The following is an 8531-nucleotide window of genomic DNA, read 5'->3' as shown; positions in this document are numbered from 1 at the left end:
ATTTCGAAACTGAAAGTTACGTCCCCCCGAAAGGAGGACCACGTTTCCCACGTGACTGCTGCGTGGAGAAGTAGCACTTTAAAAATGCATCACAGACGCCGAAAAGGTTCTCGCAATAACGTCGCATTTTGGTTTTAACACGCGTGTGTTCCATAAAGTTGCATAAAGAAATGCCATAAAGTCTGAATTCGCCCGTGATTTATTCTGCTGTCGTAAAAACTGTATTCCACTAGGGGGCGACACAGAACCAGTAATTCGCCGAAGGAGTCCGGTTTCCAGACGCAGAAGCGCTCCGACAGCCAGTGCGTTTGATCATAAATGCAGAGTCTTGCGTGATAAACGCGCAGAAACCGTTTTGAGTGAATTGCATGCGGCACAGCATTAATTAATTAGACGTTGTAATCAGAAGAAGAGATATTACTAATATTCATCTACGCAGGGCACGCAAAACTACAGACAAAAGGTCTACCAGATATTCATGATAAAGGGCACATTGACTGGGAATGAAAGAAGCGTGCCAGAATACAATTTCAAGCAATAGGGAACATGCATTTAGCATGCTGTGTTTCTGATGTAATCTTGAAAGAGCTCATAAAAAACACTGGAATACTGGAAATGCACCTAGTGCTGATTGCCAAACACTTCTAACGGTCTTTGATCTATAAAAAAAAAAAGTGAGAAAGAACAGTGAATTCCTGTGTGCCATAAAAGAATTCGATATTTTTGACTGTTGTTTCAGTGTAATTATATTTTTGTCTCCTCCTGTGCGCCATGATTAGTTTGTTGCCCTTTTCATTATAAACTGAAGAAAGAAATCCTGAAAAGTCAGACAAAGGAATATGTAATGAAATGCAGGCTGGTGCGGGGTGTTTTGTCACTTTCATCCGAAAGTCTGACAGGGAGGTAGGCTTCGTAACGAGGAGAGACACGGCGACTCTTCCATTAATGTCTTCATCACAGCACCTTAACAGAAAATGAAATAAATATATCAATCACGAACACTTCTTCCTCCCACCAACTCTGTCCCATCTTTCATTTCTCCCCGGGCTATTGTCAAGAGAAATGAAGGTAAGACTTGAGGAAATGAGACGCTGGGACGCTGGTGTGCGGAGGACCCCAGTTGCCGGTGGCTCAGACGCCATTATAGACAGAGACAGTAGAAGGGAAAGTGAACAAACTTCTTTAGTTAAGCATCACGGCCGTAAAAGCTATGAAAGTCCGAACCGTCACGCTCACTGCTGTGTGAGGTAATTGTGCTTCCTCCCCCCCACTAATGCCTGGTTCATGCTGATAATCCAATCTAGTGGTCAGGTTTGGTGCAGGTTTAATTTAGAGACCATGTGAAAATGTCATGTCATAATGTTGTATGGAGAAATATTGAGGGGCAGGGGTGGCCTGGTGGGCAAGGAAGCGGCCCCGTAATCAGAAGGTTGCCGGTTCTAATCCTGACCCGTCAATGTGCCACTGAGCAAAGCACCGCCCCCACACACTGCTCCCCAGGCGCCTGTCATGGCTGCCCACTGCTCACCAAAGGTGATGGTTCAACATTTTGTTGTGTGCACCGAGTGCTGTGCTGTGTATAACAATGACAATCACTTCACTTTCACTTCAAATATATGGATGAATGAGCTCCAGCGTTTACACTAAGGGCAAGACAGATAAATTGAGATGGACTCTTCACCCTCTTTATCTCCAGTAAGACTGACACTTTACTAGAGCAGCAAATGGACAGCCTTTCACAGGTAGAAGACAATTTTCCACCCAAATAAAGCCAAAGTCTTTAGCATGGAGGAAATGTTTATTAGCATGTGGTCTACTTGACATTTAAGTCTAGTCTGCCTCCATATGGACTCAATTCGGTTCCCACGGCTGTACTAAAGCTGCTCTCCGGCAATAAATAACTAAGCTCCACAAAGCCATTCCCATCTTATGGGTAAAACACTGCTCAACAATGCCATTACAGGCCCCTTTTGAAATCCTTCAATATTCAAAACACATGGGATGAGACTCCAGTGGGGCCAGGTGCAGTGCACACAAACATGAAGGAGGGGAGAACTGTTACTGGTGCTCCGGTTTAACTGGGAGCAGAAGTGGGAATGACATGGAGAGCAGGTTCACTGGTGGTTCACGGAAACATATCATCCAAGGTTGTCGGTGATTCACTGGGAGCAAGCATGCAATGTTGATAGGCGCATGCCTATATATATATATGTATATGTCTTGAGGAATTTTGTGATTGTAAAAGAAAATGGCAGGCCTGAGTGTGACATCACCTTTATATCCTAATACTTTTTTCCTAGCATGTCACTTCCGCCTACCATGACATAGTTCCATATCAGATCCGGTCAGTGTTCACTAGCAGTCCTATCCTACTCGCCCAGACAACCCTGTTGTCCCCATTGCACCCACATAAGAGGGGTTGAGTACATTATGTAGAACGGTCAGTTCTAAACATTTATGGGATGTTAAGTGTAAGAACCAATGCAACTGTGACCAGGGAGAAATTGTGTACTCAGTAAGCTATGATTAAAAGCTCATCAAAAACGCTCCAAGAAAGTACAACCTGTCAACCATGTATACAGACGTAGACCTGCGTCCACCACAGAAAAAAGCTACAATGAGCACATGGACATCAGAACTGGTCAATGGAGCTATGGGAAATGATGAACTGACTAATATTTCATTTTTTAAGACAATGTGGCCTGCATGTGACTTGGGAAAATATGGAATCTCAACAAGCATCATGGCAGTGATGTGAATGTTAATTACCACATGTACCACAAACCATGAACATGATCTAATAGCCACAACCTGTTTTAGTAGAATACCACTTTCCTCCAAACAGCAAACATTGTTCAGAAATAGTTTGAGCAGCAACAAAGGTGTTGCAGTGTAGCATCAGTGTTCAATCAATCAACAGCTGGAAATTTAAGAAAGCCCTACATCCCAACCTACAAGAAGATCTTCTCCAAGCCTCTTGGTGACAGATACCATAGGTCCATTGGAGGCCTCACATGAAGTGATGTACTTGTGACACACTGTAGCACAGCACACGGTGCACAAAACGGAATGTTTCCTCTGCTTTTAACCATAACCCTTGGTGAGCTGTGGACAGCCATGACAGGCGCCCGGGGAGCAGTGTGTGGGGACGGTGCTTTGCTCAGTGTCACCTTGGCGGCTCAGGATTCGAAACTTCAGGTTAGGAGACGGCTTCCTTACCTGCTGTAGCTCATTGAATTAATTATTTGTACATTCATGCATTTTAATCATCAGGTCAAATCCAGTGGAGATCACAGCTATTGGCATCTTATGTACCCATTCCACCAAGGCAAGGTGTTCTTTTCTCATCTGCCTAGCAACTGAAAGGAGATCTGATTGCTGTTGTCCACTTATCCATCAATCTTACCCTCGCAATGGCTGGCATTACCGCTTTTCAGGGACATAATGATCAGCCATACAGAAGATGTGCTGACTTCCATTTTATCAGCATTGGAAAGACGTCTCAAATGGCAGGAGGACAGCTACCTGAAATGAATACACTGGGAGGTCGATAGGTGACAGGAGTAATTGATTCAAGCACAGCTAAAATTGGTACCCAATTAGAGGAGGTCTTCTGAAGTACGGTGAGGGAGGCTCTTTAAAAGCAAGATTGGATGAAATGTCTTTCAAAGGGAGAATAGCTCAAAAGAATGAGTGAGATCGGGAGTGTGTGCGTATGGTTGCAAGTGCATGGACGTGTGTGTGTCTGCGTGTGTGTCGATCAAGTTTTAATTGACGAAAAGATTAAAGCTCACATCTGAGGACTTTTTCAGGCAGCGGCAAAAGTCGAACGAGACTCATCTCCAGCGCCTGGCCCGGGTTCGGGGAGTGGTGTTCAAGGTTAGCCGGGGCCCCTGCTGAGCGCGTGCTGTCTGAGATGGGTCCTACTTGTTGGACATTCATTATCAAACTCGGTTTGCTCCTTTTATCTGCAGCGCTCCGTAGCACTCAACGTAAACTACAGAGGCACCTTGCAGCTTGACATCCCTCCATTCATGCTGTACCTTAAACAGCATGCTGCCACATCAAAGAGGCACGGCTGCCTTTGATGTTCTTGAAAAGAAAGAGCCCAATGATCTACTAAAACCAATGGAACTTTTTTTTTTTTTTTAGGTGTCTCAGTTCTCATTCGTCTCCATGCCACACTCCCTGCAAAGCCATTCTGTCCTCTGATAAGCCCCCTCTCCCTGTCCCAAGATTTTGGAACTGACCGAATGCATGTGGTTACCAAAATGGCTCAGTGGTGCAATTATCCATCCATGGTAGGGTGGTCCTTCTTGGATCGTTTTTCTGATTAAAAAAGTAAAACATCAGCATGCCCCAGGGACCATTAAGTACCATAATGGCACAAATATATTTGTGCCATATCTTCTTTCAAGACTAAATAAAACACCTGTGAAAAATTTTTTGTCTAGAAGACAAATACAATACACCATAATATTTGAAGCCAAGATTGTGATTTTTTCCCTTTTTTGCATGTGGTTGTGAATTCAGTGAAGATATGCCATGCAACCTAAGGTTCTTGATGTAAAACATCACTGGGAAACTGGGTATAAGGCCTGTTTGTTTGCTCTGTTTTCTCTCCATTGCACAAGAGGATAGGAGCACTGAAATGGACCATTAAGGCTTAGGCCTCTAGTGGTCTTCAAAAAAGTGTTTTTAGATTGCATCAGGTCCGAACATACACAACTCACAACTGCTACTTCAAAACAGAGGGCATTTTCCTCTTTTGATGTGTGTGTTGCAACCTGTTGGCTTCCTTTTTTCTCTCCTTATGAGTAATTTCCAGTTTAAAAGCTGCAGTTACAGATGACTGCAGGATACAAGCCCTGAAGCGCTGGCCTCCCTCAGCCAGATGCTGAATAATTCACTGAATAGTTCATTAGCAATCAGGTTCTTCCTTTGAGAGAAAAAAAAAATAGAAAACTTCCTATCCTCGGTGGTCAGGTCTTTTCGAAGCAGACTGATGCAAAAATATGATGAAACCTTCACCGGGCAAATCAAGCTGAACTAATTAGCTCAAACGTAGATAAAACTCCACTGTATGAACCATCTTCTGAGTCATACTATTAAAAAATAAAAATAAGACAGAAAATTGAGTCCAGACCAGCGGCCACGTCTGGGCCTGAGTAGCTGGGCCAATGAAAGTTAAGCGGTTTGGTAATGAAGAGAAATGCTACATGCTACAGTAATGTCACCGAACAGGCTGCAGTCTGGTCACCCAGAGGCCAGGTCATCTACGGTCGCCTCATTATCTTCTGAAGCCTGTCTGCAGGTCTGTGGCGGCTCATGATTGGCAGGGAGGCAGACCTTCAGAGCCGGGCCAGGTGACACTTGAGCGCTACAGAGGCTCGGCTCTGCCTTCATCTCCAGAACAGGGCAAGATCAGAGGGACCCTGGCCGGCCCCTCGCACGCGCCCACTCGCTGATTACAGGGAGGCCTGTTTAATCCAGCCAATTGTCATCTCATCAAATTTTCAACAAGCCAGCCTGGCACAAATGTCAACAGTGAAAAGTGAGAGTCACCGCTACTGACTGCCGGAGCAGGGCGGTTTGAACTTTAACATGCTGTCAGCTCGTTTCTTAATTCAATGAACTTGACAATTATTGAAGTGCTTTATTTTTACCCTTCTTCTTTACACATAAAAGGCTGCCACACCAATTAGCTTTAATTTTTTTTTTTTTCCTCCTTCTTTTCATGCTCCGGAGTCGGCAGAAAACCGGCATATTCCAATCATTTGCATTATCCTGTGAATCTGCTTTGAAGTTCTGAGATACTGTAAGAAAAAGGGCCCACTTATCCCACATGAAAAAATGTTCAAAGCCTATAAATACGCTGGAACAGATGTACATTATCATTGGATTTGCTTTTTTCTCTTTGCTCCTGTATTGGTAATAGAGTACCTCATGTCCTTCTCATCCTTAGCGTTTAGCATCTCCTCTCTACAGAAGCTCGCACCCTACTGTGCCAATCCGCACTTCAAAGCTCTCTGCCTATCTGCTGGAGACAAAGCACAGAAAACGCATATGGCAGCCTCTCGTTTTCCCACATTTAAGTCAATATCATTGCTTCTCTACTGTTTGGCAGCAACAAGATAGGGTTCATCTCCACCCTTTCTCTCCCCATCTTAAAAGAGCACCAAATGTAACATGGCAGTCCAAAAGGAAGTGGGGCATCCTCCATTATTTTTGCCCCGAAAGCCTGTGCTTTTTCAATGAGACAAACAGAAAAGAATCTCACCTGTCTCGCTGTCAAATGCTTTGCCCCTATGCCAATGAAAATATGAGAGTAGAGGGGGCAGCTGGAACAGCCTGTGGCCATCACATAGACCTCCTGAGAATAGCTGTGTATCATCTTCTGTTCTTTTCTGAGTGGTGCTTGAATCAACCAGAGCATAAGCCAACTGGACACCTGGAAGTCGTAAACCGCATGTCCACCACCAAACACACCACCGATGGAAGAATGATGTCCATCCATCATACAGTCTTTTTGTTAAATGAGAAAAATCAGTGTAAAGCACTACTAGCTCTAGACCAGTGCTTCTCCATTAGTCCCTCAAGCACCCATTTAACCTGTTCGTTCTGGTCCAGCACCTGTGCACCTGATTACATGAATCGAGTGCTTTGAGGAGAGGCTGATTATTTGGCGATAGTGTTCTTCATTAATTAAATTAAGCCTATCATAGTGTGTCTGGGTGAGAAGCACAGCCCTTGGATGTCCTTGGTTTCGCTGGACTTAATGAAAGTGTAAATAAGTGAAAGTGTGGTAATACACTGCAGCACAGCACACAGTGACACAACGAAATGTGTCCTCTGCTTTTAACCATCACCCTCGGTGAGCAGTGTCCAGACATGACAGGTGCCCGGGGAGCAGTGTGAGGGGACAGTGCTTTGCTCAGAGGTACCTTGGCGGACCAGGATTCGAACCAGCAACCTTCTGATTAGGGGGTCGCTTCCTTAGGTCTTAGGAAGAGCAAAACATGAAACTCCGCTCTTTTCTGGACACAAAAGATGTGTTTTTTTTAAACAATGTAAAAGACTAAGATATTTCAGCCTGCGACAGATGCACAATAACCTGTTCTGACCCGATTGTGACATTTTACCTACAATCAGATCCATTACATCTGCAGTGGTCTGTACATCAGAAAGTGGAAAAGGGTTTCATTCTGACTCAGCTCAGGCAGACAGGACATTTTTGAGAAAGTATCTGTCGTAATTGCTGCTCCAGTTTGAAATGACCTCACATGAGAAGTGGTGTCATCTTCAAGCAGAAGTAGAAGTGGTTAGGGATTTCTCACTATTGGCTAATGTAACCCTTTTATGTGAAAACCAAATGCTTTTGATATCTTCATTCCTCAACGCAGCCAACGTGGTGCGTTGCTGACAAAAGCTTATCATTATTTCATTACAAAGTTTAATGAAGTGCACTTCACGTATCGCAAAGAGGTAATGATCGTTCACATTTACTAAATGATTTATCCTCTAGTCTGGTGCAAAAAACGTTGAAATATCTGCGAATAAATAATAAGAAAAGGGTTTTAAAATGGTACTGACAACCTCTCGGTGAATATGAAATTACACATCGCAGTGTTTTTATTCCTCAATGGAGAAACACTGTGGTGTTTAAAGGAAAAAAGTGAAAAAAATGCCGCATTAACAAATGGTGTGCTGTGATATGAAAGGACAGTGCCCATGGATTTGTGATGCTATGATTTGGGCGGATGAAATACAAAGAGAAGGATTTAACTCGATATTTGTGTGGTGCAAGAAAGGCCGGTCTTGTAGAAAGGCGACACTCAGTGGTTGTCCCAACCACTGATAAGCGCTTCTGCTGCATATCAAAGTGTTTGCATGTGGTGAACGTGGCATGGTGGGCAGCTGTGGTTTGGGAGATTTGGGACCCCTCTGAGGCTTCATGGAACCTGATTGAACAGAGACTTAAAAAAAGGCACACGCACGCACACAAAGGCATGCAGACATGCAGCACACACATGGGACCAGGCACACACTCAAAACTGTGGATCTGGTATGTAGTCATGTCTCAGACATCAGCCACATTTCAGCTGAGGGCTTCTGATTTGCAGGTAAAAAAAAGATGATCCTAGAAGATGCTAATCCCATATGGATGTACAATTAGTGACTCTTTCTTGAACCCAGACATTTGACCACACATTCCTTTACTTGTGTGGACTATTATTCCACACAATGTATGTTGAAGTGCTGTACCAGTTTTGGTGAAGAGTTGTCATGTGACAACTCTGCATTTTGATGATTAGGGCCTGTAAAGTTTATTTTTATTGATCTACCAATCTGCCAAGACTATACTATACACTGAAAAAAAATGGAAACAGGGGGTCTTTGAATTTACACAAAAATGTCACACAATAAATGTTTCTTTTGTAAACCCAGATGGCACTAAACAGCTGAATTTCCCCATCATACATGCCAGTGGCCCTCAGACGGACAGGGCTACAGACAGCTGGGTGATTTAT

The sequence above is a fragment of the Denticeps clupeoides genome, chromosome 16 (genome assembly GCF_900700375.1).
Source record: "Denticeps clupeoides chromosome 16, fDenClu1.1, whole genome shotgun sequence".
NCBI lineage: Eukaryota > Metazoa > Chordata > Actinopteri > Clupeiformes > Denticipitidae > Denticeps > Denticeps clupeoides.
The sequence above is the reverse complement of the archived record's forward strand: the minus strand, read 5'-3'. Positions refer to the sequence as shown.